Source organism: Anas acuta, chromosome 10 (genome assembly GCF_963932015.1).
Source record: "Anas acuta chromosome 10, bAnaAcu1.1, whole genome shotgun sequence".
Taxonomy (NCBI): Eukaryota; Metazoa; Chordata; class Aves; order Anseriformes; family Anatidae; genus Anas; species Anas acuta.
The window spans coordinates 17,267,851-17,295,280 of NC_088988.1; the positions used below are offsets into that span (position 1 = coordinate 17,267,851).

Consider the following 27,430-nt stretch of genomic DNA (forward strand, 5'->3'; position numbering starts at 1 on the left):
TACTTATAAAGCTCACATTTAAAATCACAAAGATTACAATGGGTTTTTGTAAGAAATTCTTCCTTTGTGTTAGTCCTTATAGATTAAAAGTTCTTTCCAGGAGGTGCTGTTTATTTGTAATGGTCTGTCCAGAGCCCATAACACCAGGGCTCTAAGAACTTCAAGGCTTCTGCTCCTGCTAACCAAATAGATGTAGAGCAGCTGAATTGCATGAATGTGATTTTAGCCAAAAATCTGAGGGTGCCTGCTGAAAAAGTAGAAGTATGGCTGATTTTGCCGTTTCTTTTGCCAGGTAAAAACATGAGGACATACATAGTAAAAAGAGAACATTTTTTGAAGAATGCTCTCGTGCAGAGCTGAATTGTCCAAAGCATCAGTAAAGCTGATGCAGTGACTTCATTCAAAATGCAGTACTGTAGAGAAATCATAATGGGATTAATTTCTCTGTCCCAAATCTCTGTCCACGTAGGGCTCTCCTGAGTGTTTGCATGATTATTTCTTCTTCCAAAAGCACACGTTCACCAGGGCACAGGCTGCACTGAACACACTGCTGTCCAAACTAGAAGCTAGACATGTAGGTCTGCTTTCAGAAAACCTCCCATCTGTTTTGAGGCTTTTAAACTCTTCTCTTTTTGAAAGAAATGAACTCTGAAAGCAGAGAAAGAGACTGAAACACAACAGGTACCCTCAGGGCTCCACTGTGGCACTCTTCAACAGTGGAATGCCAATCACCACAACAGTGCAGAGCAAGCAAAAACTTGACACTCATATAATATCATTTGGTCTTCCTTTGTATCGCTGACCACAGAAAAGAATGGAAAGGATTTGCTGGATCTTTCCCTATTATTCAATACTGTTCTGGATGTGAAAAACAAAAACAAAACAAAACAAACAAACAAAAAAAACAATCTGGCCCTGATTTTTAAAGACATTCCAAAAAGCAGAGAGATGTCTGTACAGAACAATAGCAAATTTCTTTGACTTAGTGTTACCATATCCAGATAGTTCATTACTAGTCATATAATATTTTATTTAGCTTCCGTTCCTTGCTTATCTGTCTCTGGTTTCAATTAGAAAAAAATAAAAAATAAAATAAAGGAAAACTGTTAACTTATATGCCTCCTGCTTTCAAGGCGGTACATAAACTCCAGAAGAAAGTAATGGGAAATCTAATATGAATTTTCTACATCTCCTGATTTTAAACCTCATGATTTCTGTGTCCTACCAATTTTTGAATGCTCAGGCTTATTGAAACTTTACATTCACTCAGAGACTTTTGGTGTCATATACAAAAGTAATTATATGCTATGACTTATGACTGACTGTAGGACACCTGTTCAAGTGTCATGTGTAGTATACCAATAGTGATGCAAGACAAAAATGATATTCATGTACTTCATTGCATACAACAAGCAAGATAGACATTTTAAAAAATTTATAACCAACTTTTCAGTTTGGTTGTAAGTTTGCATCTGAGCAGAGAACACTAATGCTATTACAGAAAATTCATTTATTGTATAAATTCTTTAGCTGGAGAAAAACTGCACCTGAAAATGTCAGCATCTGTAAATAACTGCAACATTTGCCCATCTAGAAAGTTTAATGTTGAGACATGACACACATTATGTTTGTAAGATTTTTATTGTAGTTGGTAGTAAAAGAAAAGAATAAAGTCTTTATATCTTTTCTCATACTTCGGGAAATAGTCCTGAAGAATGTAGACTTCCTCAGGACACCATACAGTTCTGAATTTAACATGGTGTATTTGTGATACACTTCTTAAAAGAGAGACTTGCCTTCATTGTTGCCTAAGTTAAGAAGACAAAGCAAGATCAATAAACATTTGGGGCATTTTGCCTCTGTGAGAATCATTCTGTGTAACTCTGAGGAAGAATAAATGCCCCAAATATAGATGAATCCATTTTCAGTTTCTTTTCTGATGAAAAATAAGGTAAAAATAAGCTGTATTTTTCAGACTGCCAGGAAATACCTTGCAGATATCATGATTAGTTCCACCTGTGTACACAGATTATTTATTTTTTTTTAATTTATTTATTTATTTATCAACACCTGTAGCCGAAAGACTTGAAACTGCTGCTACAGACTTTGCAGACTTTTGTCCAAACTGCTCAGTAGCATTCTCAAGTCTAATATGCTGGGGAATATCCACAGATCAGAATAACCTGAACGAAGAATTATGTTACTTAGAATATATTTCACAGAAAGCATTTAGACCATTTGTTAAGCCTCCTGTTTTTGTATGTGACAAGTCCAAGATATGTCAAGGTACACCAGTAAGGGGTTAAAACATCTGTGAGTGTTTTGCATGGCAGAGTAAGGAGATGTTTGTTCAGTAAATTCTGAAATGCTTCAAGACTGTCTCAAACTCTACCCTTAGGATGAAAAAAAAAAAAAAAAAAGGAGAAAAAAAGAAATTGAGAGTTATTTTTAGTTAGAACAACATAACAAATATGTCTTCATTGCTCCCTCCTTACTGGTAGGCTTGGAAAGATGATGAGGCAATAAATTCAGCATTAACCTCAGCTGCATCTGTCTCTACCAACTGCAAAAGCTTTGTCTGTATTAGCCCATATAAGATTAATACATAGGGTCAGATTATCACATCTTCATGAGCAACACCGCCAAAATAACAGGACATTATGTGGAGCATGGACTAATACTCTGTGTAAGAGAAAATGCACCTCACTTTTTCAAAGCAGTGGGAATTAAGGGTTTGTGGAAAATAGACCTTTAATCTCTCAGTGCTAGTATGCCAGACTCCGCACATGCTAAACTTCAGGGAATATTCATCAGCTGCTCACCATTTTTCCTGCATCAGGAGCTCTTCCAGTTTTTATGCCCTTCTCAGTTCATAGACTGTTCTCAGGTTGCTGTTCTAAGTTTTCCCAGATCTGCTGCTGATCACTAAGCTATGCAACAAGATGTTCCTTTGCAATTTTAGTTACTTTGGCTTTTTCATAAATGAAGAGGTCATGAACTGCTCTAGAATGTGTGTGCCATGTCAGCTATTACTTCCCAGTCCTCTGAGGAACAGATAAAGCATTCACTCAGGATTCTCAACAATTCCTACTCTTTTCACAGTATTGACTATTTGTGACCCGTTTCCTTTCATTTTCTAAATCCTGCTACAGGAATTTGAGCAGTGTGCTGATCCAAGAACAGGAAATACAGACAAAACTTTCGGATGCTGGCCCCCAGCTCTACAGCTAACACTGAAACATTGTAGGTACATACTTTCAAATATGGTTCCCATGGATAAAATCAAGCGTAGATGTTTTTCCACCTTACTTAAGCAGTCTACAAAGTGTATTCAATAATATGAACGAAGTTAATGCAGGATTCTTTGGAGGATTACTTAAATTCTAAGACCACTGAGGACCTCAGAGAACAGGCACAAGTTGAGTCCAAAGCATTTGCAGAAATCTCAGTGAATTTCATTACTGGTAAAACCTCAGACCAGACAGAGATAATCTTACTTGGCTTTCAGCATCCAGCCATTAGAGGTAAATGGTGATAACACTGTTCTGACTGAGCTTTTGTCTTGTAGAAAGGGTACTTAACAGCACACAGTGTATCAAGCCTCACATAAATAAATGGTGTGATTCATTTAAATCAGAAGTATTGCCACAAGCATCACGATGTGTAATTAATATCTTCTGGTATGCTTCATCTCATAATAGTTTTTATTCAACAGAAAGGATCATTAGGAGTTGTATCATTCTGAAGAGAACACTGCAACACAAATTCCTTCTGCTAAAATCTAGTTTAAGGATTTTCTACTGTAAGAAAATGAGGTATAATATACTCATTACAATCCCTTAAAATATGTTAATGAATGGTGATATTTATCTCAGTATGGCAAATACATCTTAAAAGGTTTTGCTGAGAGACAGCTTTCTGAAGCTGGCACATGATGAGCCAGTGGTCACATTTCTTCACTTTTGACACCACTATCACACCCTACCACGGTCTGCCAAGTAGTATCCCCATCTGCATTAGTGTAAAACTTCAGAATACAATTAAATTATCCGTCATCACATCAATGCACACACACAGATTCTCAGGTATCCTGTGTAAAACTATTTCCCTGGATATAGTGAAGGAAAATATATAGCTTTTTCTACACAAGCTGTAATATTAACATCTGAGGAAGTCAGTGCCAATTGAAATCAATGGAAATGGGATTTACCGCCAAGGATTTTTCCAGTGGGAAGAGCTTGAGCTGCCTGTCTGGGGTTTTCTGAGTTTGCTACGACACTAGGTGGCAGTAGTTGTTTTAGAAGTTTTTCTTTCTTTCTTTATTAATTTTGATCCCTAAATAGAAGTGAGATAGCACACACAATAAAATTAGTGCTGATTCCACTGCCAGTTGATGAGGTGGGGAAATTTGTAGAGACTCGATACCAAAACAACATATAGCTTGAGAACCAAGACGAAGTTGCATCCAAAAAGAGAGTGATGGCCAGTCCCAAATTCTTGTTAAGAAACCTCTGGGAAGGACAACAAAAACCTGCTAAGAGTCATACAGTCTGTCATGGGAAGGTTTCTTCTAAGGCATTCCTAGAACTAGACCTGTCATTTCTTTCCCTTTCACGGTCAGTTACTACCTTATCAAGAGATTACAGGCTCTTTTATCACATGTGGGAATAATACTGGAAGTTTTTTTTGTTTGTTTTTTGTTTTTTTTTTTTTTTAATATTTATTTCATATTTGGAAATATGTTATCTTAAGACATGAAGAAGTATGTACATTAATACTGAACTGAAAGTCTACTTTCTACATTGCATACGATGGGATATTTCTAAATTAACTTTCAGAAAAAGGAATATGATGTATTCCCATCACATCATTTATCTACTAAATAAATAATAAAACAATTATTTATCCTTTAGAAATTTTAGCCCACCAAATGCTTCCAGTATTAAGCAAAATTGATTCAAATAGCACTACCTCATGAAACACTGCACAAATATTTTCAAAATTCCTACACTTTGATTATGTAAAACCAAAACTTAAAAACATGCCAGTCAGGTCTAAAAACTCAGGAGTATTCTAAAAATATAATACATTTCATTTTATATTGTGCCTGATACATTCCAATCCTATAGAAGTATATATAATCAAGTTTTTCTCCATATCCATTTTTATAAAATGGGGTGCTTAATTTTTAATGAAAACTCAGATTTTCACCTAATCATTTGAGTCAAAGAACTGAAGTATTAACAAAATGTTGTGAGGTTGGCCTTTAATTTGCTAGAATTGGCAGTGCTGCACTGCAGGAACTGCACAGACCATGGGCATCAGCTGGGACACAACAACACTATAGCCTTTCTGTGCAGCAAAAGAAGCAAGTAATGGCTAGGTCAGCAAAGGGGGATTTAACAATGACATTATACATGTTGAAATCTGATCAAGAGGTCCCTACCTTTAGAAAAAGTATAGAGATCATCATATTCAAAAGCATAGCACACCTTCACCAGCTGAGTTCCGACTGGGGTCATACTGGGATGTTGGCTGAGAGCAAGTACTAGCTTAGAACTAAGGTCTTTCTTACAGACTCTTTGAACACTTACTCTAAATAATGAAAGCATCTGTAGTCACAGCATAAAATGTCCTGGCTAAAATGGGGGTACATGTCTCTGGAAGATTTCACTTTTGAAACCTTTTCCATGTCCTGGGAGAAGTGAGCAGTTAGGACAGTGCTGAGGATCACATCATCTCTGTGGAGAACAACAGCACTACTGGATTTCTAGTAAATGTGGAATTTCTGGCCAGAGTTCATACAGCATTTTCATTTCTCTGATCCCAATGTTATTTGCCATCAGACCAGATATTTGAACTAATCTATCCTAATCTAGTTCTTGCATTCTTCTGTTTTCAAAGAAAATGCACATTGATTTTTTTTGTCTTCAGACTGACAATGACACTGTGCAGACTAATAGTGATACAGTTATGAACTCCAGCTGTCTTTGGTAAGGAAAAGCCATTAACATTGGCTTTCCCTTTATCCTTTTCTTTTATATCTATTTGCTTGTTAGCTGAACTTTCTATGTACCTCTTGAAACCCACTGTAATAATTCATACTGATTGCAAAAGACATACTAGAAGAAAAGGCTGCAAAGCCACTTATTTGTAGTTATCTCAGTTGTTGATCTTAGCCAATAAACTGCTGACTGATCACTGCAAATGTTTCTGCTTATAGAAGATATGCAATGGGCTGATACTTAACTCACTTTAGCTTCTGTTGCGGCCAGTCTTTTAGTGCAACAGCTAAAATGGTGCACAATTCCCCAGCTCAGACAGGCCACAGCACAAGTGATGCACCATGTCTCAGAAGTGGAGTGGTGCCTGGGTTGTTCTGAAACACTCCCTGATGGACCACCTAGCACATGTCATTGCTATCACCTCTGAAGCACTTGGTGACTACTCCTCTAGCTGTTGCGGCTGCAGATGGTAAGGGGAAATACATAGCTACACCTCTAGGCTTTGTCCATCCTAGCTAGCGTATGTTAAAGGAGATGGTGAAAGGGGGAGAAAGTGACAAGAGTATGTATGTACGTGGGACAGAAATACTTAGCTTAGGGGCTACTCCAATTTCTGTTGACAACTCTGTTCTTTCTAAGATAGTACCCTGGGCTTTCCCATTTCTTTTTTACCTTTAAAGTGCTCTTTGTGATGTCCTTCCTCGATCAGGATGACAATGCATGCTGTGTGTCTTGTGCTCCAAGGGTTCAGCTGCCAGCCATGGATCGAAGCTCTTCCTGGCATTTCCCAAACAGCCCTGTGGTGAGTGCAGCATGCTGCAGGACAGGTTCTGTACTCATCTGCAAGATCACAACACAAAACATTTGAGAATGCTGAGTAAGCAGAATTTGGATGTTAAAAACATTTCATCTATGCTTCTCCCTCATCTCTTGACAAGTACTACTAGCTACCTACAGTCACTATTCTCTCCTAAGCCCAAATGTGAATTTTGTCCTTCATATAACCTCAGTTTTGAGCTGCCTGTCCCAGCACAAAGCTAAGCCAATCTGTGTAAAGATACCCTCCCCATAGCCCTCACACACTGTGAAGAAGACAAGTAAATACAACATGCAGCGGAGTGCACAGTCATACAGATCAATACTGTCATTGCTTCCCTTTATTCCCTGCCTGTCCCCATCCATCTGCTTTCTCTTGTCTTAGAAATGGCAGCTTTTGACAAATGGACTGGCTTTTTCTTCTTTCTTTGAATTAGATCTGGGGTTACTAGCCCACAATTAGAGCTCCTACACACTACGGTACCCCAGGTGACAATCAGCAGCCCAGAGAAGCACAGACAGGTATGCACACCGAACGCCTGCCTGGTACAGGTACGTGGCACTGGTGGTTGTGCAGAGGCCCCTGCAAGGCCTACGCAGCACTGCAGCTTCATCTAACAAGATAAGGATGCAAGCAGAATGCAAGAAATGCAAGTCTACAGCAAAGGGATAAATTTGGACACGTGGAGAATGTTTAATATAAATAAAACAAACTACATGAATCAAATATTTAGTTTTTGAAATGCTAGCTGTTCCAGAAGTAAAAAATCTAAACCATTATCCCTGAGATAAGCATCACGAACTATATTTATATTTCCCCCTAGGTTTTATTTTGTGTTCATTAATATATACAACATTTTCATTTTCAAAAATACTTCGTGAGCCACATACTCTCTCTGTGTACTTTTATGGAGTTGCTATTAGAGTTGGATGAAATTGCATTTGCATTCAAGACAGAACTCAACTCACTATAATCATGCCTAATTTGTTGGAGCACTGAGTATTTAAATCTGATTATTATGATGTTTACGGCTTCCACAACCCCCAAATTGCATAATAATTGTCATGTCATGCAATTTATAGCTACGCAGACTCTGCATGAAGACTGACAGGACCATTGTGTATATTATTAGTGGAACATTTGTGAATCTGAAGATTATAAGAAATCCAAAAGAAAGCTGAGGAGCAGATTCTTAGTAGCATGCATACTGTGTAGCTTAAAGTAAACTCACTACATTGCACTACTGAAAATGTGCAGTCTCTTCTGCCATTTGAGCTCCTGGAGGAAGGCTTCAGCTGATGTGTTCAGAGGTTCATGTGGTCAGTAGCCCCAGAGGAAATATAGACTGAGGAAAGTTGAAATGTTCTGCAAATACGCTTTCTTCAAATATTAGGCATATTTACTTCCTCAAATTTATTCCTGATATCAAGCAAAACAAATGGATTGTTACGTACCCACTAAAGAAAGAAGCTACCAAGTAATTGGGCAGGAACTTCCATGCTGCTTGAGTCTTAGCTCTGCTTCCTCCGTAAAGCAGCTCTGTGTGAAATTCAGTGGCTGAATAGCAGTCCTGTAAGCAAAGACATGACACTGAAAGAAATGCACCTTGATGATTTTATAGCACTTAGCACAGTGTGGTAATGCTTCATGAGTAAGTTTGTAGGTGCCACTAAAAAATCACCAAGAATAGTACTTTCTCATTAAGAGGGGGAAGGGAAAACAAAAGGTGAGATAATGATGTTTTCTTTCTCCAGACTCTAATTCTCACCATTAGAAAATGCAGAGTTGCTAGAACTGCGGTGGTGATGCCACTGCTAAAATTCTCTTTGAGAAAGCTGTGAGAAACGCTCCATTTTCCAGTTCTCAAACACAGATGCCCTCCACAGTGCAAGAGCTGCCACTCACTTCCCGGCCAGTGGTAACTCCATGTTCTACTCTTTTAACTGAGTAATGGCAAATTAGTGGGGAAGAAAAATGAAGGCACTGTACTGATCAAAGAGGATTTTTTGCAAAAAGGCATGTGTGGTTGGTTATTAACTGAAACACAATGTCAGTGGTTCTTTTTAAACAGGAAGCGGATTCTTTTGTTGCTTATGGAAAGGCTGGCGGAAATTTGCACAGCCTTTGAAAAGTGTCATTTTGGAACATCGGCTTTGTGGGATCGCAAGCACGCCGCCGGCAGGGAGATGGGGCAGTGGCAGAAGGACTTCCCTGTGGCTTGTAAGGAAATCGACTACAAGTAAACCCCTGGACGGAGACAGGTTCTGCAGTACCTACGTGATGTGGCAACCACGTGGGCTGATGAGCCAAAAAACAGGTGGTCGGCAGCAACTGCCAAATCACCATCTTGACCTCATCAATAGCCAATAAAGAAATAGAGCAGAAACAAGTTACAGATGGCAAACAACTAAATAAAAAGACATTATGCTGCCAAGAGGAGCTCTTCTGAGGAGTAAATTGGCCCTAATACCAGCAATTCTAACTAAAAAAAAGAAATGAAATGGTTTGCCTAATTTACTCTGTGTTCAGAGCAGGAGTATGATTCCTATGGCCTACCATTCAAAAGAGAAATAGTTTAAAGTGCTTAGGTGGTCAATGGTTATCAACAAGACAAATATTATTAGTAAAGATGTAATGATATTTTCCCTTCTAGAAAACACAGCCAGGAAGCCAACAAAAAAAAAAAAATGAAAAATCCTGGTGATTAGTTTATTCTAAAACAAAATGGAGAGTGGTTGAAACAAATTAAAAATCAGTTAAAAATTACTATAACAATCGAAAATGCAGGAAAGTCAAATTATTGCAGATGTTTTTAGAATTGAAATAATTCAAGTTGAAACATGCCTGCCAAAGATTCAAAATGTAAAATAACCTGTGGGACTGAGCAGCATTGGGATATATTACAGGAAAAATGTGCAAGATAAATGAAGCACAACAGCTAAAGTATCCAAAGCTCTTGCGAGTTGTGTTAAATAATCAGCATGGATGTGGTGGACAGTGATTGAGGAAGCTTAGAAGTTCCCAAAGAGAAGGATAAAACATTAGGTTAATAACAGCCATGTACAAAATGACAGAGATTAACCACGCAGTTGTGATTACTTTTGCAAGTGAGAAAAGAAAGATGGGAGCTAACAAAGAAGGTGGCAACCATAGAGTTATGATCATGTTGCCTTGCTAGAATTTATTCGTCGAGTTGCTCTTTCTAAAACAGCAATCCAGGCAGAAAGGGGGTGGAGAATTGTAGGATTTTGTGCATCCACAAAGCCTTAGGGTAGCTATATTGAACAGCAAATGGGAGCAATGTCCAATGGTATTCCCAGGTGCTAAGCCACAAATGCCAGCTCTGGGAAAGCATGCTTAAATCTAAACTCAATTCTAGCTACAATGCACAAGATAACAGATATTCAGAATTGCTTCATGCACAGAAAAGGAGATGGTGAAAACTGGCCTGACCGGGCTCCATCCAGGCTGGTGCTGTGCAAGCACACACTGCTAACAAGGAACAGCCACACGGTGGGTGTCGGTGAGAGCTGCCACCACGGCACCACTGCAGCTCTCCCTCGGCGCTCAGTGATGCTGTGACAAACCTACAGCACTCCCAAACCGAGCTCAGCCACCGCAGGAGGCCGTTGCTGCATGAAGCCACCCCGCAGCCACCAGAGGCCAGGTTGTGAGCAATGCCGCTGGCCTGCCTGGGCTCAGGCTGACCTGATGCCGTGCGGGTGGACTTCGTGACCGATAGCTGCTCAAACACACACCAACAGCTCCCTGCAGCATGGCATCTCTGGTTCCAGGATGCCTCTCTCTGTCAAACACTCCCACTCCCGTGCTCAAAAGTTGTCTGTTTTTCTTTTGAAAACAGGTAACTATTTATTTAAGGCTATTATTAAACTTCAAGTTTCAGCAAACATTTAAGACACAGTATGCTGTAGAAGTTCATATAAACTGCACCTGTAAGTGACATCTTTGCAATAGTCTCGTACATAGGAGGCTCAAAGCTATTTCTTGCCAGCAGCAGTGATCCACAGACTTAGATGTTGTTAAAAAGCTTACAATATCAGCAGGGCAACTGCTGCCTCCATTAGAAACATGATACTAAGATGCTGATTAATACCAGGAGGGGGCTTTAATCAGCCAAAGCCATATGCTATTTAACTTAAGATGAAAGTACAAATGATAATCATTATTTCAGAAAGGATGTATTTAAAAGAAGAGCAGAACAGCAAGTGGCATCTTTTTATCATTAGAGCTTCTTCATGCAGCCCCCTTTTTTCTAATGCTTTATAAGCTTTTATGAACATCTGGATCATTTCTTCATTATATAGGCTTCCAATATCATTATGTTTGATGTAGCATTTTTAGTGGAGCTATGCTAAACTTCTAAATATACAATTAATTCCTATTAATTATAGTTTTCAAACTGGTGAAATTATCCATCATTAACTTAATCACTTGTATTTTATCTTAAAATTGTATTCACTCTTTTATAATCCCTACATCTAAAGCCATTTCTTCCCTAGGCTTTGTGTGATGTTTTGCATGCTGTTTGTATAAAGGTTTGCCAGCCATTTTCAACTGCTTGTAGAGCTGAAGCTGTCAGCAGCAGACCATTTTAAAATAGAACCTAATACAGCTTAGTTGTTTTACCAAGGAGTGCTTCAGAGAGAAGGGGGAAAAAAAAGAATTGAATTGGGATCTGTAAAGGGCAAGACTTCATTAGATCTGATGAAACTTTAGTGCTATGTTCCCTACATCAATGGGAGGAGGAGGGGAAACCTTAAAAAGGGGAGAGTAAGGTAAGGGAGCTATTCACTATCTTCCACTCCATGTGGCAATAATTCAGCATGAATAGAGTTGAATGATTTGGAAGTCTGCATCCACTGTACATGAAGAATTAAGAGCATCTCTAATACCAAGCTACAACACATCTAAAGAAAAAAAAAAAAAAAAAAAAAGGAAACTTTTCCAAGCTTTTTTTCTGAACACTCTGGCCTCACTTTAGGTTTATTCTGTGGCTTAACCTGGAACTTAAATTATAACACCTTCACTGAATGCCTCCCCCAGCCTCCAAGACCGGAGTTGGATCTGTTTCCTTTTCTTTGATACGACATTTGCAAAATAAAAAGAGAAGCAATCAGAGGGTTAAAAGCACCAGAGCTGACCTGCTTGGTTCTTGTCAGCCTGCTTTCAGACACTGGAAATCAGAAATGGTGCAGGGAGCCAGAACTGCTGTTAGCACTGATGAGACATAAGTATCAACTTTGTGGGATGTGGTGTATTCACTATGCGATAATCCAGTTGTTATCATTGTCAGATTTTTAGTTCTCAGCACTCCTCCTCATTGCAGAAATACCTGGAGTGGGTGGTCAGGCTTAGCTATTGTTTTCACTCCAGTCAAGGTCTACTTAAGCCTCTTTAATCTTCTCAGATTGCTCCAGGGCTCTCCCCACCCTGAGCCAATGGCCCTCCACAGAGCAACAGAGCAGGGTGAATTGGAGTTGGGTTTGTGCCGATACAGCATGGAATCCCTGCAGCACTGCTCTCCATCCTGCTAACCCCGAGTTCCCAGGCAGCACCTTTCTGGTGAGACCCAAGGCCCACAGAAAGCTGTCCAGCTTCTGCACTTGTACCCAGTCACAGCCCAGAGCGCACCGCTGGTGCCTGGTTTGTACACACCCTGAGCAATGAAACCTCTGCAAAAGACAATTTTCACCAAAGTCTGAGCAGGTATTTTCTAATTCCATCATGCTTCTCCTCTCTTGCAACTTTTTCTCTGCTGGACCTGAAGGAACTTAAATGACATTCACATACATCTGATTTTCACAAGGAATGTGGTATCATCCTGGTTTTGTCATACAGGATGAAAGATCACCTCCTCTGCTTGAATTTACCAGAGAACTGTTAAACACATCAAGAGCATGAAGACCTCTGATTCTCACAAATAAGGCTGTCTGATCTTTGTCTTTGTTTCACTGATGTTCCACGATACCATACACTTTCTGTAACTTTACCTTAAATTTGTTTATTTAATTGTCTCCTATAATTTCAGAGACCTCTGGTCACAGCTCCAGATGGCCCCTTCTTCTATGGGGTTATTTGAAGGATTCTCCTCTTTATTCGTGATACCATGTGATATCAAATTTTGGGCTCACAGTTCCTTAAAGTAATACTTTTTACTTACAGTTCCAGCTGCCTCAGTATCACAGAACCATGTGTTCCTGCTCTGCTCATCTCCCAGACTCCCATTTCGGGAGGCAAACATACTTAAAAAATACAGTTCCCAGTGCCTCAGATTACAAGGAGGCTGATTCTACATCACTCCCCCTCTCTTCCATCACATGCTGGAAAAAATCTTCTTGTTTCTGTCAAAAAACAAAACAAAACAAACAAACAACAACAAAACCCAGCTTGACTGACACTGGAAATTCATGTTCCAAAAGAGAGACTGAGCAGGAGCTAAAGTTTGTTTTATTCCTTCTGTGATGAGACAAGGTTGTCGTTGGTTTTGAAAACTTGTGGCAGCATGAGAGACCCAGCAGCAAAGCTGCTCCTGCTGGGGGTGGAATCCTTTGGTCTGTTTTAATCACTACTCAATTTCCTTCCAGCTCCTGCCCCTCCCTTGGTTCTGCTCTCATTTTCTCTCCCCTCCTCTAAATGGAAATTTTCAAAAATCAGACTCAGGCGTCCGACCCACAGCTCACCTCCAGGTGTGCCACAATATGCCTGCTCGTCACGGGGGCTGCTTTTGCTCTGGAGGGCAAAGCTTTTGCCTTTGATCATGCCAGATGCATTTTCTCCTCATAATAAACTGAAAATTACAATCATCCCTTTTGGTCTCCAACAGCTCATTTGCCCATTATTTCTTCAGTAAGGCATACAATGAGTACTCGGGTAAAGTGCTACACAGTGCTATGCAGTTTTAAACCAAAATTCAAAACGAGTGAAAATGAACTGTCTCTCCTCAAGTAAATTAGCTGCCAGGTGCTCCAAGATCAAGACTGCAACATCCAGATCCAACAAGGCTGGAACTTGTGGTTTCCTTCAGAAGTTTCTAAATCAGGCTAACAAGGCTGGCCCACAGTTGACTCCTCCTGGTCCTGCATAATGTAGGTACCTCTCCTTTGCAAATCACTCCTGAGTGAACACAGAGAGCAGCATGCTCCCAGTTGCTTCTAGGCGCTGTGGAAGACATTCACTTGGCCCCTGTATAAAATTATTCTGGAAAAGATTGCAGCTGCTTCAAGAATGTAAGAAATGCTGGATTAGGCCTGTGGTGCACCTAGGCCAGTTTTCTGTCTCCAGCAATAGAGATGTAATGTTTAAGTCCAGCCCTTTACTTCCTGTCTTTCAACCAGTTTTCAGACCTTAAAATAATCTGTCCGCCAATTTCATGGCAACTCACTTTCTTCAACAATCTTTCATGTGGAACCTTGTAAAGAGCTTTTTGAAAATCCCAGCCTTGATGTCCACTGGATCTCCTTTATCCACATGCGTATGGACACCTCGTTGAACTGCAGTGGGTTAGGGGCAGGATTTCCCCTTCCAGAAGCTCCATGCCCAGCACAGCACACCTCTCAATGAGCTCGCTGACCTTTGGATTCCCTCTGGAGCTCATTTTGAATTTCACTTACATCCCAATGAAGTAAGCTCTGACACAGGCACCCAGATGGAGTAGCACAATCCCTGACATTCACTGGGTTCGGTCCATTTAGTGGTGCAAACGTTGTCAAAATTTTGCAGCTCCATCTAGCCATACGATATAAACCCAGAGCCTTGTGCCTTCCCTGCTGCCCCAAAACAGCCCCTCTTGAAGACTGTGTTTTTCTTTTTTTCTTTTTTTTTTTTTTTTTTTTTTTTTTTCCCCTCTGCCACAGATCTCCAGAACTAGCACACAAAGCCTTTAACAGATTAAGGTGCCTGGCTCCTAGTGGTCCCATTGCTTACAGAAGGGGCTGAGGACTGGGAGGTCCTGAGGCTGCTCACAGGATAAATAAATAAACCAGCCAATTTTTGGTCAACAGCAGCAAGGACTAAGAGACTCCATTAGTACTAAAAGCCTTGAGCTGGAGTCCCAGCTCTGCCTCTGACAGGCTGTGGGGCTCTGTAAATTCTTCCCATATCCATTGCCCTCTGCACTTACCTTGTCTGCTTAGCTTGTGATCTCTTAATGACAGTGATTGGCATGAGACATTTGTACAGTGCCAGTAAAACAGGCATCACAGCACAGCCCGGGTTAGGACCCCAAAGTGCTACTCTAGTAACAACGTGCGGGACTCCTCTGGCATTGCAGTAAGCCGTACCTGCACTGCAAAATCCACCTGCTTTGGTGGGTGCTATGTATGCAGCTGGTACACATAAATGTCCCTGTGTCTTTCTGCATGTAAATGTCACACTTTGAAGACTCTTCTTATTGGGAGCAGTCATTGCTTGTTAAGCTCTGCCAGATTTTTCAGCACCATAGAGGAGAGAGGTGGGCCCATGGAGCCTTACAGCGCGAGCAGGGCAGCAAACCATTTGGAGGAGGTGTACAGCACATATAGCAGGAGCTGGCTCACTTCAAAGTGCTCCACGGGAGCCGGTTGCACTGGAGGTTGTGGCAGGTTCTCAAGGAGCTGGCAAAGGGGACAGTGCTTGGGCGCTCAGCTAACAGGAGTTTTTGAGCACACACAGAGCAAGGCATGAGGCTGTGCTAAACAAGGAAGGAGGCAGAAAGACAGGAGGGTGTGAGGCAGACAAAAAGAACAGGAGGAGGGACGGAACAAAACCAGTGCTATTATCTGGGGGAGGGACACTACAGATCAAAGCTCTTAAGGCTAAAAAATTAAAATTGCTATAAAGGGATTAGATTAAAATGATGGAAAACAGTGGGGGGTGGAAATGTTGAGGCATTGCATGCCACATACTTTCTAGTGTTCAGCATCTCATATGTATCAGAAAATTTAAGAAAGACCCTTTTGAGAGTCCCCCTTTCTCCTCATTGCAGAGACACCTGACTCCCTGTGACAAGGTACTGGCAAAAGGCAGCCCTGAACTTCAGAGCTGGAGCACGACAGGACCGTGATTCTGTAATGGATCTGTCCTCACACGAGTGAGGCTGAATAGGGCTTTTAGGCCCAACTACAATACAAATGATACAACAAATCATCATCATCAGTACCGGAAGCTGATGCAGTGTAGTGCCCCATTGAAGAATACTGCAGTCCCACAGCCTGAGAGAGACAGAGAGAGAATACAGCTTGAACAAATTAATCTAGTGGTTCTTCTGTCTTTTCAAGATACAAATGACAAGATCACCCCTTCCCTGCCAGTCCTATTTCAATCCCTCTGTCTGGAGAAGCTGAACTGAGAAAGGATCATAACAAAACGAGGTGATTAAGCCTCCTAGAACAAACACGGTTCCTTCTGCACAAGTGCTGAGGGGTAAAACTTTCTTGCTTCCAAAGTCTTTTGAGAGTCCTGAAATTCTTTTCTTCTGTGTTGCATTTTGAAGTTGCTCCCCACGAATATCCTTGTCAGACAATACTAACTCTCCACCTACTGACTGTCAGTAGTTTTCACAGAGCTGACATTTAAAAGACTCAGAGCTTGAAAGCTAATCTCTCTTCTCAAAAGTTATATTTCCCAGCAAATATTTGGATATCTACCAGACAAATAAAGCAAATGTGGATGTCTCTTTGTAACAGCTCGACCACAAAGTTTAAAGACGGTAGAAGAGTAGGATTTAATTTGACTGAAAAGATATTTGAGAAAAACTGCTGTCAGCTTCAGCCCAGAGTTATATTAACTGGATTTTTTATTTTTTTTTTAACACACAAAATAATCTAAATTAAAAGTTCTCTGTTGTAAATGCAATACTAAGTTCCATACAGTCATCTGCTGGAGCCACAGTGTTGATGAAGAGTGGATTCAGTGCATTGACAACTTATCATGGCTTGCAGCAAAGAAAATACCTATAACACCAATGAGAGGTGTGATGACTGTGTTCAGACTTCCAAGTTATCCTGGGTACAGCCAGCCTGGGTACAGCTGAGTGTTTTTACAACAGCAATGACCTGAGTATGCTCAGATTCTCAGGGCTTTACAGGCTGTGTTAAATTCTGCTCTGCAACAGCTTACCTGCCACGAGAACCGGAGCTAGGTAAAGCCAGCTTTAGGGTATGTGGGATCCCCTCGCAGCAACAGAAATACAATGAAGTCCTTGAAAATGTTTTGGTTTTCTTTTTTTTAGAACTACCCAATCCCATTGCACTTCAAATTAAGCCTAAATTTTAAATGGCAACAAGAGGCCTTGTCCATGAAGATCTGAGATGTTGTGTCCCAGTTTAGCACAAGACACATTACTTCAGCTGCTGCTATTGTTATGGATAGCCTGTTCTTCCTAACAAGTCAGATTATTAAAAAAATATATATATATTCTTCCACTGTGCAGCTTCAAGTAAACTTGAAAGCACAAGATTTAATTAGCAAATTTTGGGAGAGCTTCATGCAAGAGTAAAGAAACCAACCCCTATCTTTCTGTTCCAAACACAACCATTTTAATTCTGCTCCTGTGCTCATGACTGTACAAGATTCTTCTGTTCTTGCTCCCACAACTTGTTCAAACCCCAAAACAAGGTCCTGGAGTTTCAGGAGGGGAGAGCTCAGTGAGGCTCCACCTGTGCACAGTGGTCTTCAGCAAGAATTTTTCCAAGAGCTCTCCAAAGGGTAGTGCAGCTGCACACTATCCCCAGGGAAGCTTCCCCATCCTTGAATTTTCCAAGGCATTTCTTAATGTACATGAGAGCCACAAGTTGATGGTAAAAGTCAAACAAACAAACAAAAAAACCCTCCTGTTTCCCTGGATCCCTGTGGAAATCCATTCCTCAACCATCACACACCAAATATCCAGTCATGTCTATTTCCCAACAAATATTTCTCATCCTAATGGGCAAGACTCATTTCAGTGTCATACAGGTTAACGCGCACAAAGGGGGCCTGACTATGTCTGAACTTGTCATTAGCTAGATACACCTAACACAACAGGCACCTCCAGCAGGGTTTCTCTGCCCTGTTAATCAATAAAAACTATTTTTCAGCCTCAGCCTAGTGGAGAGGTGGCAATATCAAGACATTGATACATTTCAGACTCAAATCCTTCAGCACTGTCTTGGCACAGATGATGACTGCCACAGCGCCCCGGCTCCCATCGCAGCCCCCAGGTGCTCCTTTTCCAGGGTGCACTTGCTCTGCGAGTAAATCCAACAAAGTGCACGTGGTTTAGCAAGCCAGCCCTTACACCAGCATCAGGAACAATGAATTAGAAACACAAAGTCAGTACCAGTAGCAGCACGATACAGCAGTAACACAGCCTTCTACAGCTAAGTTTCTAGTGATATCACGAGATGTTCTGGGACTGAAAAATATGGGGTTTGGGTCCAGAAGGTATCTCTCCCTTCATCCCCAAACTGTTTAGCTTCTCTGAGTGACAATCACAGTGTTACCTACTACCAGGTAACCTAGTTATCACTACTAGGTTATGATACCTCTGGATATTAGGGGAGAACTTAATTAAATTATTGACACTTTTCTTTATTTAATGCAACTTCTGTGAGTGTTGAGACACAAGACACCACAAAGCAACCACTATAAACTTCCAAACTATAATGTGCTGTTTTGTACTTTCCTCTCTGTTGTTTTTCCTGGTTAACGCCATACCTTCTGAAAATTACACATTAACAAACTGAGAGCAGTGGGTGGCATATTTATGATTGTTAAGTAAAACCACCGAAAGACCCCTCATTTCTTACAAAACAACAAGGATTTTTACAGAATTCCTCTCTTGGTTCAACACTTAAAAAAAAAAAAAAAAAAAAAAATCCACTTTTTTCTTAATCTCTTAAACTTGGGCTAAGCAGAGTTTTAAGGTTTGCAGAGCTGTTCTCCAGCTGAGTGTTTCCTTTTAGATATGCACACCTCCTTGTTGGACATTCATTATCAAACCTTGTGTTTGCCTTTTATCTACAAGTCCTCTTCAGTGTTCAGCATAAACTACATGGACACCTTGCAGATTGACATTTCTTCATTCATGCTTTACCTTAAACAGCATGCGAAGACATCAAAGAAGAGGAGCCGACTTTGATGTTACAAAATGAAAAACGCCTCATGATTTGCCAAGACCAGGGGAACTTGTAGTTTGCTCTTTTTCCCTTAAAGAAAAACTACTACTTTCCCCATGCATATGTGAAAATCTTTGCCTTTTTCACTGAACTTGTATAAACATTTTGTTCCCTGTAAGAAAAACAAACAAGCTACATCTTGCTCCAGCCGAAAAAATACAGGCCCCAGTGCCCAAATGATGGTGGCTTGGAGGAACACGCACACTTTATGTAAGAGCATATTTGTTTTGCACCTGTGACTTTAACACGCTCAGGTGTGATGACCCCCTCCCCCCCAACACTGATAATCACAATGCATGTGTTGTGTTTTTCACTCACAGGTCACTGCTGATAGGGATTTAGAAAAGCTTGCTCATTCCTATGCTGTAGGTGAGGAAACCATGCAGCAAGCAATGTTATTTGGGCCAGCCGTGACAGCAAATAGCCAGCGCTACGACAAAGCAATCCCGGTTCCCATGTGGGTAGCTCGCTTTGGCCATGAAATAAAGGGCAGTGGTGCTCTGCACCTTAACAGCCACAGAAAGTGCTGGCAGCCCATGGGGCAGCCAGTCATCCTTACCTGAAGGTGCTGTGCACCACGATAGGAACGGATTGACTTGCTTCATTAGTTGTGTTCCTATTGTTTTGAATGCTATCCAGGATGGTTTTCTTTGCAAGCTTTGTTTCATTGCTTGAAGTGAAGAACTGCCCTGTCCTTATAAGGACAGTAGGAATGTGCATAATTAGTCCAAGGCTAAAGAATAGAGGCATTCAGAATGAACATTTGTTATTGATTTCCCAGACTGCAGTTGAACTGAGAAGAATATCACGAGAGGAAAAGATAGGTAATTAAATGTGATTTGTTAGAATGCTGCCTAGCTAGGTCATTGCATATGTATTATTCGGCTGCACTGCTTCAATGTAAAGTGCACAGTTCCTCTCCCTGGTACAAAATCCTTTGATTAACCAGCCTCCCTTCGCTGGTGGAAGGGGCCAGCCCTTTTGTTGTTTCGCTGCCGGCAGCATTGCTTGTGCCATTTCTTTAAGACTCTTCATCAGATGTGGTTTGTCAGGAACATGCTTAGACTGTAAGTCAGAATAGAGCTCATTTTCTTTGATGTGCATTTGTAATGTGCCTGCTCCGAAAGGAGGGGAATAAACTTTGGTCACGCTGTTAATCTGCAGGAACTACATTTTAAGCAACTTGATGTGAGTGGACTCGGCACATACCGTAGTGTCAGCTATTCCTTTCAAACAGAACTTTATCAATAATTGGTGCCAACACAAGAACTCACGTCAAACATTTACCATAATAGATTCAACAGGAATGTGTTTAGCCCCAACCTTCTGCTGTAGAGAGACCTTTTATTTTCAGTTTAGAGTCTGAAATTTTCCAAATCAAGATGCATAGCTACCACTTCACCTCTTTTCTGGCTGTATCACGGTTAGAGACCAGCACGGATATGACCAGTTTGACCATTTGGCTCCAGCATTTCAGGTTCTGCACTCAAGATTTTTGTCCTTGAGCAAGTGTTTTGCATACCAAGGAAGTCTGAAAGTGAAAGGGTTACATTTCCTTGAAGGTCCACTTGAATGACTGTGAGAGGAGAGCCAAAATGGTAATCAGATCCCTATGAGATCATATTGAAAGCAGCCATGCCTATTTCACAGAGTCTTCTGATGTTGCAGGGGTCTGTAAAACATTTAATCACTGGAGTTCCAATAAGTTGAGATTTGTTGTGAGTGCTGTAGAGAGCACTCGCCTGAGATAAAATGCTGCCTGGTAATGCTCTTATGGCTACATGAGCCAGAATGCAATCGAATATCCATGGTGATTTAGCCTTGCATCATCATCCCAGAGAGGGGGATGCAGGATTTTCACAGCTACATAGCAGTGGATTAATGTAACTACTCATTACAATTCATGGGAGGCCTGATCCAGCTTCAGTTAAAGTCCAAGATGCTGTTTGAATTTCTTGGGCATCTGGACAGTGGTTTGTGCGTCCCATCCTGTAACTGCCTTCTACCACAGAAGCATGCCCAGGTTTCTCCATTACCCAGGTGGCAGCTATATGCATGTTGGTCTGCCCTCATTACCCAGTGGAGGACAGGTGACTGTAATTCTGTCAGACAAGGAGGCATTGGCACAGACAGGATTAATGGCTGAATTTGCTCTACCTTGCTTTTATTTTATTTTAACCTGTGAAGTTCTGATTGACATAGAAAATAAGTTTGGCGGAAACTATGTTGATGTCCACTTCTGAACTAAGGAAAAGAGTGGGGTTTTGAAGATGGCTCTTCAAAAACTCAGATGTGATTGCATGCATGTGAAACCAAAGTCGCTTAGCTAACAACGTACTATCTCATCTGACTCAGAGTTTGCAGGAGCCAAGAGAAAATCCATGTTAGCCTATATTCTTTAAACAGCAAACAACCATTATCCAGTTAAGCCTGCACCAAACAAACCTTTTATTAGGCCTAGCTTTTGAGAAAGCCCTTCTCCACTAATGGGTATGACTTGCAGCTTACTTTGAAAGGTTCAGAAACCAAACTAAAAACGAACCAAGATTAAAGAGCAAATTACTCACACAGGTCAATCCAAATGACCCCTTCCAGTTTCTTGCAATAATCCAAACCTCTAGACTGTCTAAAGACCTCATAACACTGGAGAAATCTAAAAGGTAGTTTATGTCTCTCAAGTGGTTAAAAAAAACAACAAACATCTGAGTCCATTTTATGCTACAGTTTCTAGCTTTGCTGCCACTACCAAGAAACAGAACAAGCAAGTTTGTAGGTACTGAGGTTAAAAGATGGTTCAGTGTATGGTTTATTTGTTCTTTCTACCTACACAATCAAAACCAATATATATTAGTTAAAAAAAAAAAAAAAGTGAGACAATGTGTTTAAAAATGCATCTTTTTGTAGTGCAGTCTAGACTTTTTAACAACTGAATAGGTAATATTACCTACTTAATTACTTGCTGGACTACTAGAGCCAACCAAATAAAATGGATGCCTCTGATCAAAGAGCACAGTTTTCAGAGGTGGCTCTTGAAATACTTCAGGTTTGGAAACAGAAGCCTCAGACCATCAGTCCTTTCCCCTTGTCTGACAGGCACTTACTGAAGAACAGAAGAGGTTTTCCAGCATATATTTTGAGTGTCAGGAAAAAGAAAAAAAATATCATGAATTAATGTGATTTGGGGGAGAATTATATTGCCTAAAATACCATTGTTAGTACAATTTTTTATTATTTTTATTTCTTTGACAGATTTGGCAGATTTATGCAGCACCTTCTTGACAGTATGAAGTTATGTGTGTGACTTAACCTTTTTATTTCTGCCTTTTGGAGTTCAGTCTCTGTCACTGTTGCCCTCTGCATTCAACTCCTCTGTAGACTCAGTGCTCCTGACACTCATTGTTATTCTACTCTCTGCTTTCAACATTATCCCAGTGAGATTCCCTCCTTGTCAAAGCACTGACTCAGTACCTTAGAGGACTGTCTGTTGATCTCTAAGACATGTACGAATCCTTCTGGTCTCACTATTATTTATTAGGTGGCTAAGAATGCCAAGATATAAAATGTTTAATGCAAAAAAAAATGGTCACAACATTATTTATATCACATATGTGGTAGTGATAGAAATATCACGACAATTTAGTGCTCTGCTGTGTGTTACTGATAATGGTTTAGCAGCATCCCCTGCCCCGCTAGCACCCAAATACCATACTACAGCAGCTTTTCCAGGCTGCCTATCAGATGTTTTTGAGGAAAATTGTATAGAGGCACAAGGACTAACCAGGTGAAGTGCTGCATGCTCCCTTTGGTCTCCAGGCCAAACACTGAAAAGCACAAAAGCACACCATCTATCTATAAAGCCGTATTTATCCTCCTTTTTTCTTAAACCCCAAATAAACCCTGGTCAAGTCACAAATCACCATAAATATTCCCGTTAGGCATTACCCTATTCTTAAAGAAATAGCTGTCAGTACCAACTCGGATGCAGGAAGCTCTTTTTAGTTTTGTAAAACTGTGTGGCAGCAGAGTAGAGATGGAAATGCAAAGGGAGCAAACTAGTTTCTCCAGCAGCAGTTACACCCACTTAAGGTGCCCACACCCCAGCACAAGCTATGCCTTTGGCTGCCACAGCAGTATGCTGCTGGTCCAGCGTCAGCGCGTCCAGGCTAGGGGACTTGTCCTGTCTGAATGGGCCTCACTTCCAGGCATGGCGTCAGCCAGGACTTTCCAGAACACAATACAGCCATGAAGAAAAGCAGAAGACTAAAGACAGTACAGTCAATAAGGGTAACAAGAATAATCAGAATTAAATAGCAAGAGCCATCATCAGACTGACACCCAGGATGATGGACTGGGAGTTTTGGAAAGGACAGGATCACCCATTTGCTGCAGGCCTTAAGACAAGCTCTGACTGTGCTGAGGAGCCTTGGGAAGCAACTTCTCAATGCTGAAGCTTTTATCCCATCCTTTAAAGGCATGCAGCACTGGCTCCTGCCTACACTGGAACTCTACACCAAAGTACCTGCTGGCATTGCCTATTTTGGTAATATTTTGTGAGGCATCACGATCTCTGCAAGTTTCATAAATAAACCCGTTCATTACTAGCTTAATTAGCTGACCTCATATAGTTGGAAATCCTGGTTAAGGACAGTGGTCTGTTCCCTCCCCAGTGGCAGATAAACAAGCATTACCCAGCAGTGACCCAACCACTTCTGTCAAATCTTTCCAACATCCTTGGAACTTTCCAGAAAACAAAGAGTATGTTGCATTTTTTTGCTTGGCACTACAGCACGTAGCACCCTGTAGCATCAGACTGACATTTGTCTTGCCCCAGTTGCACATATAGTTGCAGTTAAGGGAGAAAATGAGTTCTTGTATCATTAGAGACGAAAGTGCTATCACACTGAACTATCACACCACTCAACCTAAAAACAATGTCTACAGACAAGTCTCCTTACCTGAAGAGCACAGAAGTAGGAACTGGATGTGTAAATGCCTTCAGCAAGTGGCAAAAAAGAAGGGGAAAAAAATCTATTCCAAGTGGCCAATACAGCAAATTACAGCTGACGGTCTTACTGCTAATCGAACTAATACGATATCATACAAAATGATTAAGGACTTAACTGGGTCTAATGCTCTATCACTAGAGATATGAAACTCATGGCAATCATGATAAAATACATGAGCAATTTAAGCTCTTACTGTAAAGAATAGCTGTCATTTTCTTTGATTTATCAACAGCACAGCAGCCTTCTTGACAGTATGTTCTGTATGCTACAGTGAGGCCTGACATCTTACAGGACATCAGGTCTCTTGTGCATGAAGATGAAGCTTTGTTGATTCATAATTCCCCCAAAGAGTCCATAACTGTGGATTGCAGTTTTCAACAAGTGCAGACTGAACACTTAGATCCCAAAGAATGAAAAATGGGACTGTTAAGTGATTAAAGCAGGAACATTTTAGAAAGAAATCACAATTAAAAAGAAAGTGTGTATCTCATCATCAGGTGATCAAGTTAATTACTGGTGATGAGGCATGAAGTAGCTATAAATGATACTACCTTCAGAAAACTCAAGGTTTCAGGTGGGAGATTAAATCTGGAATTAAAATAGAGTTAAATTTAAATTCCAGAGTTCAGTGGAAGCTGTACTGGAATGAAAGAAAATCAGAAATCAGCTCTATGCTTTTAATTGAAGCAGTTTGGAAATGCAAACTTAGAGAGCTGACTGCTACACTTAAAGGAAAGAAAGCATCTCTTCACACTGAGCATTTTCATCTTTCAATCTCTGAGCATCATTACAAGTGAAGAATTCACACCTGTCACAGCCCTTCAGCTTTACCAAGTAAAACCTGCTGCAGAACTATGATTGAGCCAAACCTTTCTCTCTTGAGCGGACATCCTAGAGCAGTTTGTGGAATTACTGCCACAAAGCACCCCTTGTGACTCCTTTCAGAGCCTAAGAGACTTTGAAACATCATTTATTCATTTTCCGTGCGGAATATGATTTTCAGTTGTTTTTTTTTTTTTCTTTATTTTTATTCTTACAGTAATTTTCTACTCAGAACTCTAAAGAAAGGGATTCATATCCAGTCTGCCTCCAAAATTATCAGAGCAATAAACCAGGTAGGAAGCAAGCTCACTGACCTAACCAGAGTCAGCTGGGATCCCTGAAGGAAAAAGGAAATGACAGAAAGACATCAGAGAAGAAAAAATAAAAATCTAAGGCCCATGCTAGCAGGGTGAGCTGGTCAGAGCATGCCAACTCCATCCTACTTCAGGTGAAAATGTCTAATATTATAGCTGGCCAGCAAATAAAGTAGGAAAGTAAATTCAGAAGTTCTGAACATTTTTCATGCTTTTTAACTTGACATTTAGGGTTGCCGATTGGCCCAACTTGCAGACAACAGAAGTTGTAGTCATGTCACACTTTTTAAATGGCTCCGTGTTCGTGCTGGCCTTGAACATGCAGCATTTGCCACAAGGGTGGTATTGACAGAGAGGACGTCACTGAGAGAAAGGTACGAGGGATCCCCTGGCAGCCATAGGGAACGACAAATCAACTGGCTTTTTTCATCAAAGTGATAGAAACAGAGTTGATCAAAACAAGCAGAAGGCACTGTTCTGTTTGGTCTGTACACTTTGTACGCTGCCACTTGGGAACTTAATTAGTCTGCATGCTTTATGTTTCTATCTTTAGTCTGATGGCATACAGCTGTTCTTTTCAACATCACTGCCTACTGCCCTTTCCCTGCTGCTGGGGCACATTTGTAAATAGGAGAGGCGAGATGGGCTGGAATTTAACCCTCTGCCGCTGCAGCCGGGGCTTGTGAGTGGACTGCGGACCTGGAGGAGCCGGGAGGTCCTCCCTCAGCCCCCACAGCCACCAGGGGTTCTAGGCTGCTGGTGGGAAGGTGCCTCTCTGGCTGTTGCTGTTGGAGTCAGGCCTCATAATTACCTGATTAATTAACCTAAGCTGCACTAGTAAAGGTGACTAAAGGCAGGGCCTTGGTGGTTGCCTAAAATAGTCAGTTTCAGCCCAGGTGGTTTTAAAGTGGTAAAACATGGTTTTAAAGTGATGAGGCAAATTGTTCTATCACCTCACGTGAGTTTTTTTTTGTTTGTTTGTTTGTTTGTTTTTTGGTTCGTTTAATTATGGAAAGGAGGCTCAGTGTGCCCTCATCCCCATCAGGAAAACACCACTGCACAGGGACAAATCCCAGAGCCACGTGGCACTCCTCATCCTGTCACCAGGCCTTCCCGGCAGCAAAACTTGGCCAAAATGCCAGAAAGCCAAAAAATCAGCGTTCTGACAGCAACCGTACCTGTCGTGGTGAGGGAGGCATCAAACCATGATAGTTTCTCCTCAGCTATCATCTCCTCAGTGATGGTGGTGATGAGCCAGAGGTGGTGCTCCCCTGTCTGATCCCAGTGGCAGTAGACATTACTTTTATTTGCACTGAAATGGGCCCTGAGGGGCACAGGGAACCTTCTGGAACCTGCTAGGGCTGCCCCATAGAGCCTTCCGGAAGGTTCCACGGAGGTGCCTCAGCTTGGGGTAGGTTTAGGTCAGCACAATTTGGAGCAGGGATCAAAAGCCTTCCCGATATCCCTGCTGCCAGCACAGCGGCTGACCGCATGCCTCTGGAATGTCCTCCCTCTGGAGAGGCACTCGGGCCCTTCCAGAGTGAGGAAAATCCGCCTGAATTATCAGTGCACTGAGGATTTCCACTTAGTGTGGGGTATAAAAGCTGATGCACTTAACAGATTCCTGGGGTCATGTTGTGTGCTACCCTGTGAGATGTGTGGAGCAAGAAAAATGTTCTGCTGCTGGTCTGGAAATGAAAATAAGATGCATCTAAATGAGGAGAAGTGAGGCCTGGATATGAAACACATTGTGAAGGTATGAAAGGAAAACAAGCAGTAATAGATTTAAGACTCATCTTAAATCTTTGTTCTGCAAGGATTATCCTTGCTTTTGTTTAAATTCATTCCCCCTGAAAGGCATCCATGGCATTCATCTGGAGCAGCAATGCTAGACCTTATTTCAAGGTATCAAGGTCTGGCACTTTCCCCAGAAAATCTCTTGCCATGATTTATTCCTGAGTGTCTGTAGGAGCCAGTGACCAAGATTGTGCACGGATTTGGAACATGGGAGAAAAAATCTAGGACTGAGATCATGAGGGGTCCATGGCTTGGTCAGATTGAAGTGCAGGAAAGAACAACGTTGTCCAGCTGCCAATTGAAGCCATACTTAAGCAAAGTCTCAGGAACAGGACATGAGAGCTGCCACTTCTGGTTGCCTATGTGTTCAGCATCAAGGTGAGCGTTAGCACCCTATATACCTGGATCTACTGTGGTTACATCTCAGAAGCACAAAGCTGGCTTTCTGGGCTGATGTTGACAAGAGAGGAAGGGAATGCACCTCTGAAGTATACACAATAAATTAGATTCTTCA

The 27,430-nt window shown here is 41.2% G+C and overlaps 1 long non-coding RNA gene across 3 annotated transcripts; it reads right to left on the minus strand.

Annotated features, from left to right (window-relative positions):
• Positions 1 to 1,510: 1,510 nt before the first annotated feature.
• LOC137862061 (uncharacterized) lies at positions 1,511 to 26,479 on the minus strand. Of its 3 annotated transcripts, none has more exons than XR_011100044.1 (4): positions 18,896 to 19,172; positions 8,277 to 8,392; positions 6,678 to 6,845; positions 1,511 to 1,808 (listed from the first exon to the last, which is right to left on the minus strand). It is a non-coding gene; the product is annotated as an uncharacterized lncRNA (long non-coding RNA). The 3 variants fall into 3 exon arrangements; XR_011100045.1 differs by lacking the exons at positions 1,511 to 1,808; positions 18,896 to 19,172 and adding exons at positions 3,169 to 4,511; positions 26,298 to 26,479; XR_011100043.1 differs by lacking the exon at positions 1,511 to 1,808 and adding an exon at positions 3,170 to 4,511.
• Between the last annotated feature and the right edge of the window lie 951 nt (positions 26,480 to 27,430).